Below are 14,840 nucleotides of genomic sequence, written 5' to 3'. Positions count from 1 at the left end.
CACTGGATGATGTGAGAAAATGAAATCAGGACCTTCATTAAAAAAAAAAAAAAAAAGACATAAGACTGCTGTTACTGTAGCTTAAGAGCAGAATGCATTTTTTCCTTAGGAATCTCATAAACCCCTAATACAGTCTTTGTTGCCATCACTGAAGTGTATATTTGAGGAAAAATATTAATATGCATTGTATAACCCTAAAATTGTTTAAGATGTGAAATGTAGAAAGAGTATTGGTGGTTGAAGCTCACGCACTGGAAAATGGAAGGAAGCCAAAACACTGGTACTAACACTCTGCTCTTGTTAAGAAAATGCCAAGGGATCTTTTCACAAGAGTAACTCGCAGATTGCAACACAGTTACCTTAGCTGGCTCCTGATGTGCAGTATCACACCACATTTAAATTTCCATCTGTGGTGTCTGGAACTATTGTTCTCACTATGAACTTTTTTCCCCCCCAAATAAATCTACAAGATCTAAAAGACCACAAGACTTTCAAACTTTAATGGGACAACACCTAGACTTAAAGAAGTTATAAAGGAAGTTTGTAGTCTTTCTAGCAACTATGGAATCATTTCATGTTTCAAAATAAATAAGTTGGCATTAAAATTATACACAGATAGTGCTAAATTTTGATATATCTGGAATGATTCATTTTTCTTGGAATATTTTTTGTCTCTGTTGTAACATTGTGCTTTGCTGAGTAGAAAAATTAAGAGGCTGTGTTCCTTGTCCTTTCTCTGTGAAATTTAATCATCAGAACACTTAGAGTGAGCCCCAACTAATTGATAGTTATTAAATACCTGAATTGGTAAAGGTAACTATTAACAACTTGACTTTAACACAATGTATTTGTCTCTGCAACGTCACCAGATGTACTAGTTGAGTTATGATGGTAGAATTTCACATGCACACTCAAACACCAAACATCTGGTTTGTAAGTAAAACAAATTGAAAGGGATGTTAAAGTTATATGACTAAACTTTTTTTGCTTAAAGAGGCAATGACTTTGATCTTTAAGCTTTTCTTTTTTACTTGTTTAAATTGAAATCGATTTACAATATTTCCGTTGTACAGCAAAGTGATTCTGTTATTATGTGTGTGTGTATATATATACATTCATAAACATATGTATAAGTTTTTCAGATACTTTTCCATTATATGTTATTATAAAATATTGAATATAGTTCCCTGTATTATACAGTTGTTCCTTGTTGTTTATATATTTTATATATGGTAGTGTGAATATGTTAACGCCAAATTCCTCATTTACCTTACTGCACCCTCACCCCCACCTCACTATTCCCTTTAGTGACCATAAGTTAGTTTTCTATGCCTGTGAGTCTGTGTCTGGTTTGTAAATAGGTTCATTTATATCATTTTTTAAGATTCTGCATTTAAGTGATACCATAAGGTATTTGTCTTTCTCTGACTTATTTTGCTCAGTATGATAGTCTCTGGGTCCATCCCTGTGCTGCCAATGGCATTATTTTATTCTTTTTTATGGCCAAATAAAATTCCATTGTATGTAAATACCACATCTTCTTTATCCATTCCTCTGTCAATGAATAATTGGATTGCTTCCATATCTTGAATATTGTAAATAGTGCTGCATTGAACATTGAAACGTATATATCTTTCAAATTACAGTTTTCTCGGGATATATACCCAGGAGTAGGGTTTCAGGGTCATTTGGTGACTCTATTCTTAGTTTCTTAAGGAACCTCCATATTAGTCTATAGTGGCTGTGCCAATTTACATTCCCACCACACCTTCTCTAGTATTTGTAGACTTTTTGTTGAGGGCCAGTCTGACTGGTGTGAGGTGATACTGCTTTGTAGGTTTTATTTGCACTTCTCTAATACTTAGCGATATTGAGATTCTTTTCATGTGCCTCTTGGCCATCTGTATGTCTTATTTGAATAAATGTTTATTTAGGTCTTCCGCCCATTTTTTGATTGAATTGTTAGCTTTTCCGATATTGGGCTGTATGAGTTGTTTGTATATTTTGGAAATTAATCCACTGTTGGTTGCATTGTTTACAAATATTTTTTCCCACTCTGTAGGTTTTCTTTTAATTTTGTTGATGATTTCCTTTTGCTATGCAAAAACTTTTAAGTTTAATTAGGTCCCATTTGTTCATTTTTGCTTTTGTTTCCATTACTCTAGGAGAAAAATCCCAAAAAACATTGTTGTGATTTATATCAAAGAGTGTTCTACCTATGTTTTTCTTTAGGAGTTTTATAGCATCTAGTCTTACATTTAGGTCTTTAATCCATTTTAAATTTATTTTTATATATGGGGTTAGAAAATGTTCCAATTTCATTCTTTTACAAGTAGCTGTCCAGTTTTCCAGAACAACTTTTTGAAGAGACTGTCTTTTTTCCATTGTATATTCTTGCCTCCTTTGTTGTAGATTAATTGCCGTAAGTGCAAGGCTTAATTTCTGGGCTTTCCATTACTGTTATATTGATCTATGTGTCTGTTTTTGTGCCATTATGATACTATTTTTATTGCTGTAGCTTTGTAGTATAGCCTGAAGTCAGGAAGCATGATTCCTCCAGCTCTGTTTCTTTCTCAAGATGTTTTGACTATTCAGGGTCTTTTGTGTTTACATATAAAATTTTTTAAAAATTGTTTTTCTTCTATGAAAAATGCCATTGATAATTTGATAGGTATTGCATTGATTCTCTACATTGCCTTGGGTATGGTCACTTTAACAGCATTGATTCTTCCAATTCAAGAACATAGTATATCTTTTCCTGTGTTTGGGTTGTCTTCAGTTTTTCTCATCAGCCTTTTATAGGTAGGTTTATTCCTAGGTATTTTATTTTTTTGATGCAATGGTAAATGGGTTTGTTTCCTTAATTTCTATTTCTGATAATTTATTGTTAGTGTATAGAAAAGTAACAGAGTTCTATATATTATTTTGTAACTTTCTATTTTACCAAATTCATCAATGTGTTCTAATAGTTTTCTGGTGAAGGCTGTGGGATTTTCTATGTATAGTGTCATGTCATCTGCAAACAGTGACAGTTTTACCTCTTCCTTTACTATTTGGATTCCTTTTATTTAGTTATCTTCTCTGGTTGTTCTGGATAGGACTTCAAAAACTTTGTTGCACAAAAGTTGTTGGGAGTTACCATTGTGGCTCAGTGGTTAATGAACCTAACTAGTATCCATGAGGAGGTGGGTTAGATCCCTGGCCTTGCTTGGTGGATTAAGGATCTGGCATTGCCATAAGCTGTGGTATAGGTAGCAGATGCGGCTGGGATCCTGTGTTGCTGTGGCTGTGGCATAGGCTGGCAGCTACAGCTCCATTTCGACCCTGAGCCTGGGAACCTCCATGTGCCATGGGTGCAGCCCTAAAAAGACAAAAAAAAAAAAAAAAAAGTTGTTAAAGTTGGTGGCCTTGTCTTGTACCTGATCTTGAGGGCATGCTTTCATGATTTCAGATTTTTACCATTAGTAGTAGGATTGTCATATAAGGCGTTTATTATATTGACCAGTTTTTGGAGGGTTTTAATCAAGATTGGATGCTGTTACTTTTTTTAGTAAGGGAAAATGTACTTGAATATATTCCACCTTCAAAAAATTTGGAAGAGAAAGTAAAATTAAATGTATTAAGATCTTTGAAAGTAAAGCTTATATAAATGAAGTGTTCATATATGTATTTTTAAACAAAGTTATGTACATTTATTGATTTCTTATTCTTTGCCTTCTGAATTAACCTAATCATTTTTGTTTTTAATATATTTCTTCACTTATATAGTGCATTTCTTCTTGAATTTTCAATATATTTACAATATGTAATTTTCATCTCTACTCCATTTTCTGCATTATAAGCTAAGATATATACAGTATTTAAAATAAATCTAACATAGTCAACAGTCAATAAATATTTAATAATAATTACTATCATTATTCTAATGTTGCTATTTAAATGGCTTTTTATTTAGTAGTTGAGTATCAACATTATTCTTGATCTAAGTTAGTTTATGGAAAGTTGCTGGTTTTAGAGGTTGCATGATCTGCAAGGACCTTGAAATGATCGGCTCAAGAAGCAACATTAAAGCAATTTTGCCCTGCAGTCCTGTTGCTAAGCAACAGAGTTTGTTTATCCTCTGCTCTTTGGGTCAGGACTAGAGGTAATGAGCTGATACTGCATGTCAGAGAAAGAAGTTTAGCAGCTGACCATGAACTTTAAACTTCCTAGTTTTGCATTGTTTTCACACTTAGTGACCTCCTGGGTAACTTAAGCACATAATTCTACTTCTTTAGGAATGTTTCTTCTAGATCATTAAATTGAGAATTATATACAGTGGGATCCCAATCAAACTTACAAGGTTTTGCACAGTGAAGGAAACCATAAAAAAAGACAATCCACAGAATGGGAGAAAATACTTGCAAATGATGCAAATAACAAGGGCTTAATCTCCAAAACATACAAACCCAAACCACTCATACAACTCAAAAGCAAAAAAAAAAAAAAAAAAAAAAAAGAAAAAGAAAAAGAAAAAAAAATCCAATTGAAAAATGGGCAGAATACCTAAATAGACATTTCTCCAAAGAAGACATATGGATGGCCAAGAGACACATGAAAAAATTCTCAGCATCACTAATTATTAGAGAAATGCAAATCAAAACTACAATGAGGTACCACCTTACACTGGTCAGAATGGCTATCATTAAGTCAACAAATAACAAATGCTGGAGAGGGTGTAGAGAAAAGGGAACCCTCCTACACTGTTGGTGGGAATATAAATTGGTACAACTACTATGGAAAATAGTAATGGAGGTATGTCAGAAAACTAAATATAGAAATGCCATATGATCCAGCAATCCCATTCCTGGGCATATATCCAGACAAAACTTTCATTCAAAAGCATATGTATGTACCTGTATGTTCGTCACAGCACTATTCACAATAGGCAAAATGGAAACAACCTAAAAGTCCATTGACAGATGAATGGATTAAGAATATGTGGTACATATACAAAATAGAATACTACTCAGCCATAAAAAGAAGGAAATAATGCCAGTGGAGCAACATAGATGAAACTAGAGATTCTCATACTAAGTTAAATAAGTCAGAAAGAGAAAGACAAATGCCATATGATATCACTTATTTGTGAAATCTAAAATATGGCACAAATGAACCTATCTACAGAACAGAAACAAACTGTAGAGAATAGACTTGTGGTTGCCAAGAGGGAGGGGGAAGGATTAGGATGGATTGAGAGTTGGGGTTAGTAGATGCAAATTATTGCATTTGGAATCAGTAAGCAGTGAGTTCCTGCTGTATAGCACAGGGAAATATATCCAATCACTTGGATTGGACATGATGGAAGATATTATGAGAAAAAGAATGTATATATATGTATAACTGAGTCACTTTGCTGTATAGAAGAAACAGACAGAACATTATAAATCAACTATGATTGAAAAATAACCTAAAGTATTTAAAAAGAATTATATGCAGGGGTCTTTAGCAAAGTGCCTACTTTTTTCTGATACGAAGGCAGTCCAAATTATGTGACAAAGCAATTGGACCTCAAGACAAATATTTCAAACCTTTTAAGTAAAAATAGCATAGGAATATCTTCTTTTCCAAAGCATAGACATGTCTCCTTTGCCTTCTTTTTTTGATTTGTTTTCTAGCTCCTTCAGGAAACTAATGACAAAAGTGATTGACAAGGCACTGTGTACATTTTCAAAGCCAATATTTATGACATAATATAGTGCTACAAATAAAAGTGTCTATAAAGATGCATAAGTTATTTTTGTAGGAATAGAAGGGTTGAGTTACATGCCATTCCATTTTGATGAACTTGAATCCAGTTTCTAATCAACAAGATTGCCCTATACAATAAACTACTGATTGTGACTGCTGGCGTTAACAGTAATAGGACAAGATGTGTGGCACAATTTTTTCCATTCAGCTATTCATTTTCCTACTGCTTTGAAGGAGTCTTTATATGCTATGATCCTTCTCAAAGTTAGCCTGATCAGTTGCGCTAAATGGACCCAGTAGAACTGATGAATACACGAACAACTCTTGTTGATTACTAAGTAATGTCAGTTTGGCCTCAGTTCCTCATTTTTGTCAGAGTTCTCAAAATATCAATTTAGCTTCAGGGTGTTTTTGTACCCTTTTAAGAAAATGCTCTCTACTCGAGCCCTCACTTAGTTTTATGCACACCATTTAATATAAGAAAGAGAGGTACAGAAGCTGATATCCTCACACCAGAGCATCTCTATTTAGTCTGTCTGAACTCTGCAAATTCATTTTTTTCTCTGCCAGTGCTAACTAGAGACCATATGATGTGCTGTATTGAGTTGGAACAAAAAACTTTATAAGAACAGTAAGAGGATAGAAAACATCAACAAAACCTCTACTTTTATCAGTCTCTAGCTCTGACATTTGGACTTGAAGTTTGGAGAGAACCTACGAGGCTGGACTGAGAATTATTTATCAATTCCAAAAGGCTTTCATTTGAGAAATCCAAGTTCCCATTTTCATAGCAAGTTTATAACTCCACATAAATGTCAAGGTTTATAGAATATTGAAACACAGCATGGGTATTTATTCGAAAAAAATCACTTGATAAATTTCAGAATGTACTATTTTGTTTATTTTTAAAGAATCTGTCAAACAATATTGTTGGATTAACTAAATAATATAGTTTTCCTGGGGTAGATTGCTATGTTCACCACAGTTATAATGTTCCTTTTTCCCACTTTCATTTGGTATTTGTGGTAGCAGATATTTGTGTGGCTGCTATTTTTTTTTTCAAAATTACTCTTAGCAGTATGCTGTTGAGGATATAGTGAGAAGGGATGCCTTTATTACAAATGCCCTCATACCTAATTTGTTTGCCATTATCCATTCTTGACAGCTTAACTATGTCCTAATGAAACTTCCCCATGAGTTCAAACATGCTCTCTTCCATAGTGCAAACAAGACTGTTGGCCAGCTGCTACCTGTTTTTCTAATTGCTGGTGATATATGGTAGAGATATGATTTAAAATTATTAACCATTTGATGTTAAAAAATCACTTTCCCTACAAAGATTCAATTGAAAATAATAATTGAATTATATTTTCATTTATAATTGTTTCCTCTATCCTTTATTAGAGTAGTAGAAATAATTTTAAAATTGTTGATTTATGTATAACTGAATTTATGTGTAACTTTGGTATGTAGCAGAAATTAATGCAACATTGTAAATCACCTATACTTCAATTAAAAAAAAGTGTTGTCATCTCAGTGTAGGCTGTGTGATAACAGCTTTATATATTTAATTTCTTTTGATCATCAAAACAACCCTAAAGAGTAGAGGAGGTGCTATGCTATACCCACATTACCAATAAGAGATATATGATACAGCACAAAGAAATTAGATAACTCAGGTCATGTTGTCAGTGATGCAAGAGCTGGGATTTCAATCTGGGCATCCTTGTTCTGAATCTTGTCCTGCTAACTGCAATGCTACACAGCCTTAGACCAACAGAAGAAGACACAGACATTAGGTGGAACTATTTATTTAAAGAGCCAAACTTTGAGTGCTTCCAAGTCGTAAACTTTTAAACTACTTATAAGTCATAGATTGTTATGGCTTGAAGGGCCTTTGGGATATTTCAGTCCTATCCACACATTGTGTGAACAGAGGATCTGAAGTCTCTGAAGTAAAGGTACTTTTCTCAACTCACAGAGCTGGTTAGAATAAGAGCCAGGATGAGAACTAGGGTCTCCTGGCTTCCCTGTGCTGATTAATTGTGTTTCCTTCTTAATTATTAAAAAAAAAGACAATCTCTAGGAGAAAGTCACTATCTTTTTCCTTGGAGGGGGGATATTTTCCATCTCAGAACATTGTATTCCATTGGTGTTCACTATGTTTCCACATGAAAACTGGGTCAAAATGTGTACTTGCCCACACATAGAGGTCTTTACATTCCAACTGCTTTCCAAAATGTTTCAAGGCAGCTTAATAACAGTTGTGGTTATGTGAGAGAAGATTTCTGGGTAGCAAAGAGTCTAACTTGTTGATAGCTGAAAGACGGTATTGATGGTTAGTGATGTTTTTGTTAGATGGAGATACTAGACATTCCCTAATCCCATTGCAAAGTACCAATGAGAGAATTTTAATAAGGCTTTTTAAAGATTCTATCTGAGAAAATGCATATGAATTTGGTATAGTCCCTGTCCTTTGGGCAGAATTTTTAACACTCTGAAATACTCAACATCTTTATGTACCAGGTAAGATCTACTTTCAACAGTTTAGGCCTGATATAATTAAGAAAAAAGTTTTCTGAGATATTCATGAGTGTAGAAAGGAGCTATGGATGTTTTCAACAAAAGAGTTCAATTTCTTTGAGTTCTATATAAGAGAAAAGAGTAATGTCAAATATCTTTAGAGGATTTTCCAACAATCTTCTCTGCCAGAGAATTATAGACTACTGTCATTTGCTCCATCTACTCCTTTTTTTTTTTCCTCATGGAATCAGGCTACAACATCAAAAAAAGCTTCTAATCTAGACTTTTATAAATTAATTTGCTTCTGATTAATAGGACAATTTACATTTCATTAATCAATTATTTTGAGGACTTATGAGGCACATTTTTATGTTTCTGTTAGTACATTTTAGTGGGCTTTTGTTTGTTTGTTTTGTTTGCTTTTTAGGTAATAGAATGACACCCTGATCTAGCAAGTTGTGTTATTTTCATCATGGGTATTTCTCACAGGATATTCACCTCTTGGTATATTTTCTTCCATTTCATAATTTAAGTGGCTATCATCCTTGTTGTGTCATAGAAAAACAACTGTCCCCTACCAAATTCTTACTAAAAACAAGTAAAATTGATGAGATTTGTTGGATTCTTTTCATCTAGCCAAGTGGTTTTGCTTCATTTGGACAGCGCTTCAGCAGTTACTGTGACCACATCGATGAGTTATTTCTCGCCAACTGTGCAGTTCATCCTTGCATGTATTACCCACGGATATTAAAATGATCTTCATCGTAGTCCTTGCTTTAATGTTTTTGACTATCACAATCATTATCATCCGAGGAGTCCCAGCAGCATTATTTAGAGATGTACACTAGAGGGTGGTGTTTTACCTGGACACTAGACTTATCAATGCATTGGCTTTGAGGAAGAATGAAAAAATGTCTCCAGGAAATGTTCCCCATGTTTAATGTTACATAATTCTCAGCACATATGCCCCATTAACAAAGTTGATAAACCCCAGGGGATGGAAGCGGAGACTGAGTCACTTGGCGGCCTTGCTATCCCATTTCTTCAACACGTTCCTGTAGGTGTTTGGTTTTCCTGAGCTCCACATGCAGAGTGTCACTTGAAAACCAACACTGATCACTGGGTGAGAATATATTTGACTCCAACTACAGGGAATTGGAAAGCAAGTGAGGCAACTAGTGAATGTGAGTAGAGCTATTAAACTCACCGCTTCGATTTTTAAATCCCCTGCATTGTTTACATATATTTCTATGGCTGACCCGAGAAGAACAGAAACCATCAGTACTGGAGGGAAAAGTTCTTTTCTGGCAGCTCCTGTTTCTGTGCTTAGCCCCCTCTGGTTTACATGTAGTTTAAAAAAAAAAAGTTTCCAATTTAGTGCAGCCCCTCTTTCATAATGTTTTGCATGAAATGATCAAAATGTTTCTAAAGGTACCCCTCCCCATAAAAATATTCATGTCAATGATAGGTTAATTTTTTTTTTTTTTTTTTGCTTCTAGGCTTTTATCTTTGTGTTTTTCTCAATTGATTCTTCTAATATTGGTAAAATCTGTGCTCAAATTATGAACTCTGTTGTAGTTTCTCAGGACAAAAGTCTAAATTTTCACTGACTTTTACTTGTGAAAAAATACCTCAAAGCAGGGAAAAAAATCTCAAATGTGTTTCTCTGAAATTTCCCTTCAAGAGAAATGTATTCTTCCTGCTCTGACCAGGGGAAATTTCCTTTTAACACAAGGAAGTCTTCATCTGACTTATATTCTTTATTATTCTTTACCACTATCTGATTCAGAAAGACTGCTGGAATCAAGATCTCCTAAAATAAATTTTAAAAGGGTAATTTCATATGACCGAATTAAAATTGAATTGACCAGTTCCTATTAAAGTTAAACCCTGTCCACTACTGCCAAACTCTCTATTGAAGTCTAGGTACACACTTTCCTTCTAATGTTCCTTAACATTTGGCTCTGCTGTTCCCATGCTCCCCTTTTTTCAGTGATACGATAACATTGCAATAATACTTAAACGCTGACACAACAGAAACCCTTGCCAGTTTGGCTCTCAACCTTGGCAAGCTTTTTGTTATAGTTGCAACCGGCTTACTCCTTGAGTTGTACAAAACTTTCAGAGCTCCTCTACAGCATGTCTTATAAAGAAGACTAAAAGGAAAAGTAAGAGAGATGCTAATTTTAGACAGAGAATAGTAAATAGGACAATAAATAAAAGCTCTGTTTTGGCACATTGGAACTTTCTTTTTTCCCCTTTGAAATGTGTGATTCCTTTTCCCAAATGTTGCACTAGATTTATTTTTAAAGGTGTCATCTATTTCCATTCCAGTGCTATGTCATCTATAATTTAAATTTATGAGATAAATCTTGAGGTTCACCAGTTGGAGCAGCTGGAGAATTCTAGCCACCTTGCCATTGAAAATGCAGATTTGCTGAAGGTTTTTGTGTCTGACAAGCCCCACTGAAAGCACCTCATTCCCTTTCCTGACAAGTATCCATCAACATGTAATATTTATTCTTCTGTTTTAGTTTCACTACAAATAATTGGCGGTCCCTCAGCAAGAAGACAGTTTCCTGCTGAGGCAGCACCACCTGTATAGCTTCGCCAAGCCGAGAACAAATGCTCTGAGAAGAAAGTTTTCCTAGAACTGATGGGTAAAATGAATGAGGGATATTTACTAAAAGGAGGAAAAACCAAATCTGCTCCTTTAGTTGCATCATCATTTTTAGTTCTCCAGTCTTCCTTTTATCACTGTCAGAATAGCAACTGAATGTTTATACATATATTTTATGGCTGATAAGTAAAATATTCTTGTTGGAGTTCCCTGGTTGCTCGATGGGTTGGAATTTGGCATTGTCACTGCTATGGCTTGGGTTGCTGTTGTAGCACTGTTCAATCCCTGGCCCTGGAGCTTCTCTGTGCCATGGGTACAGCCAGAAAAAAAGGAATAAAAATATTATTTTAACTTGTCTTCCACCACCCTTCTCTAGCATGTGCGTGCTTTCTCTCCCTTTCTCTCTCTCTCTCCCTTTCTCCCTCTCTCTCTATATATATGCATATTATATATAAACATGTATATACACACACACATATATCTGAGCATTTAACTTCACAATTATTATCTTATTGGACACAATCTATGGGTTTGCAGTGATTTACATTTTTAACGTCCAGCAAACATGGATATTATATACACAAAGGTAGCTAGTGTGAGTGATAGTGAATTAGATTGACCATGGCCTTCATATAATTGTCATGAGCTCTGGTTTTCTTGAAACTCTCAGACCTAAATCCCCCTTGTTAGGAAAGGAGATATTCTTAAAGAATTATATTTCTATGAAATGTGCATGGTTTTCCCTCAAGCAGAAAAATGTGGCAGGTAAATGAAAAAATAAACAAGTTGGTATATTGATTTTTTTTTTTTAAATACAGGAAAAACCAGAGTGCCAATTCAGGTTTACCTTAATTTCTATTGGAGGAGTCTTTAAACTTTGGGCATCAGAATTGCGTATGGCACTTCATTACAAACTGAAGCGGTAGTTGTTTTCTCTCAATTTCTGGGGAAAAAAATCCAACTGTTATTTAGTATTTCTCCTATTTTCAGCATTAATTTCATGATTAGTTTCCAGTGCTTAATATCTAGCATAACTTACATTACAGAGAGCAAAATGAATGAATGAGTAAGGGAGGGATATTAAAGTACAAACACACCAATGCCTGCATAAAAACCAGCTTTTGGTGAATGGACCCCAATCTTCTTGTTTCTTACTTTGCATTCTATGCATTTAATTTAACCTTAACATTAATAAAAAATAAAATCCCTAGTGCTGCACACCAACATTTATGCTGAATTATTCTGATGAGATGGAATTGATTAGTAGTTTGTACGTTTTCACAAAGTTGCCCCATAATTTTTAAGGATTGTGTTGTCAAAGGAAGTCTGAGAACTACCATCCAATATGCTTTACTTATATTTTTAATAATTTTTCAACCTAAGGAAAATAGCCTGATTAAATGGAATAGATTAAGTGAAATTCCAAGGGACTGTGGCAATTACTTTTTTTTAATGTATCCAGATAATGTGTTTGCAGTAAATATTTCCTGATTATCTTAGTGGTCACATGACAAATTGTAGTCAAATTAAGAGCAGAGTGCTAAGTTTTAAAAATATTTATTGAAGATTCACAGGGTGCTAAGAGTTATAACAAATGGTTAGGTGTAAGTTGAAAATTCCTGGTGTGCCACCATCCCTCATGAAAATTATAATCTAAATAGAATATATTTAACCTGTAAATGATTTACAGACCAGTTCAGGTATCATAAAGCTCACGTAACTCAGGAAGGTAATAAAGGCCAGTTTAGGGATTAACATTAAAGAGGGCTGCTGTATCAGCATATTTGCCATCACTGATGACATCTTTCCCTGGACTGGTCTTGGAATCAGGAGGCCTGAATTTACTGTTTATTCACATTCTAGCTGGGTTTCCTTGTTTAATTTGCTAACCCTTTTTTGAGAACCTTAATTCCCTCCTCCATGAGAGATGGCTAATACCACTTACCTCTAATTATTTTCTAAGGACTAAGTGGTTGACTGAGTGCTTAGTAAACTGGAAACTGTCATAAACATGTAAGATATCTTTACGATCATTTTGCCTGTGTCAGGCAAAAAAATTTAGCTGAGGATCTAAATATCATAATGATTAAATAATTGTACTGACTGATAATTTATTGCGGATTTTTTCCTTCTGTATGTATATGTGGCCAAACAATTCTCAGTTCAATGTGGTTTTTTGCTTATTTATATAACACCCTTAACTGGTAGGTAGACATGACCTAAAAAAGATAATAATGCAAAGCTGTATAGTAGGATAAAAAATAGGTACCATATGCCATTCTTAATGTCAAATTGAATTGTCATTCATTAATACCAAATTCTGAATGCCAAACTCAGAATTCAGAAAATGAAACTTGTGAATTCTGAGTAAAAGATCACTATGAACTGTGAAGGTCAAAGGTGACTTCACTGGAGGACTTAGCTATAATCTGAATTTGTAAATATAGGAAGGACATTGGTAATTGAGAAGAAGAAATAGAGTATTCTTATCTCTGATCCAAAGGAATAGAAGAGCATGGCAGCAAATGAAATACCTTTTATGACCCGAGAAATATGCTTGTGCCCGGGATGTGATGTTTGTTAAAAATTTTCAATTTCTGTGTATACAATCAGGGCATGCAGTTGCTAGTTTGCTTCTAGGCTGCATCACTGAGTATTGTTCTATGTTTAGCAACCCCACATGTTAATGCTCTCCCTTGTCTTTCAAAACATTAGAATTTGAAGCCTCTTGTGTAAAATGAGGAATTTTAAAATGGGCAGTTTGAAAGTAGAAGATCAAATGTGATCACCTCTCAAGGTTTATAAGTGAAGAGGTGTGGCTTCAGATACAATGAGTGATGTAATATATATTATAATAGAAAATAAAAATATTTTAAAATGTGAAATCATGAGTTCATGAAGACTCTTTGACCCTTTTGAGAGAACTCGAAATAGGTTTAGGATCTTTAAGTTATTTGTGATTGGTAAAATTAGCCCCATTTAGTAGATGAGGAAATGGAGTCAAGAAGGTTGAAACTTGCCCAGAGGCATGCTGATAATAAGGATTAAAATATTACTTGTGTATCTATCAGGTCTCAGGTATTTTCTCCTTAAATCCTCATAAAAATTTGAGTGTGTTGTATTAATACTCCCACTTTGTGAAGGTTTTTTTTTTGTTTGGTTGGTTGGTTGGGTTTTTTGTCTTCTTAGTTTAGGGCTGCACGCACAGCATATGGAGGTTCCCAGGCTAGGGATCAGATGACAGCTGTAGCTGTTGGCCTACACCACAGTGGGATCTGAGCGGCATCTGTGACCTACACCATAGCTCATGGCAATGCTGGATCCTTAACTCACTGAACAAGGCCAGGATCGAACCTGCGTCTTCATGGATACTAGTCAGATTCGTTAACCACTGAGCCACGGCAGGAACTCCTGCGAAGGTTTTTTTTCTAATACATGTCTCAAATTGAGGCTGGGGCCTCTTGATATCATGGTATATTCCAATAATCCCAAATTTCAGACCCTGAGGACAGATAATTTTGCTCCTGCATGTTAGTAACATCAAAACCTCAAATCTAAGAAATTCAAGGTCCCAAGAAGCTCACTAGACCTTCATTTTGATGTGGATTATTAATATCTAGTCCAAGCCATAGGGCACATTGAACCCATTTGTGGTGGAAAAACTTCACATACAGCAGATATTAACAGGAAACTTCAGAGTTCTCTGAACTCTCTATTTTGTTAAAAAATTTAAAGAATATCCTTGAAAGATACAGGGAGTCAAATTGCCTAGTTTAAATAAGAGAAGTACGCAGAGACTCTGTAATTCCACACCTGCTTCTGGCCAGCCATGGCCTCTCGGGCTTTAAAAAAATGACTCAACTTTTCTCAGACCTATTTTGGATCCCTGCTGCAGAAACCTTCTGAATGAAATAAATGTCTTGCAGTTGATATCCTGCTTCAAATCTACTTGGTGCCTCAAACAGCA

General features: G+C 34.8%; 1 long non-coding RNA gene across 4 annotated transcripts in view; it reads left to right on the top strand.

The window, feature by feature from the left end:
- Positions 1-14,840, top strand: part of LOC110259422 — a 622,305-nt gene that overhangs the window by 402,885 nt on the left and 204,580 nt on the right. The window contains exon 6 of one of the 4 annotated variants that reach the window (XR_002341814.1): positions 10,788-11,088. The exons of the other annotated variants lie outside the window; for them this stretch is intronic. This is a non-coding gene — a long non-coding RNA (uncharacterized LOC110259422). Of the gene's footprint in view, positions 1-10,787; positions 11,089-14,840 lie in introns of those variants that run through there. 4 annotated transcript variants of the gene reach the window in all.

The sequence above is a fragment of the Sus scrofa genome, chromosome 2 (assembly GCF_000003025.6).
Source record: "Sus scrofa isolate TJ Tabasco breed Duroc chromosome 2, Sscrofa11.1, whole genome shotgun sequence".
Taxonomy (NCBI): Eukaryota; Metazoa; Chordata; class Mammalia; order Artiodactyla; family Suidae; genus Sus; species Sus scrofa.
The sequence above is the reverse complement of the archived record's forward strand: the minus strand, read 5'-3'. Positions and strand labels throughout refer to the sequence as shown.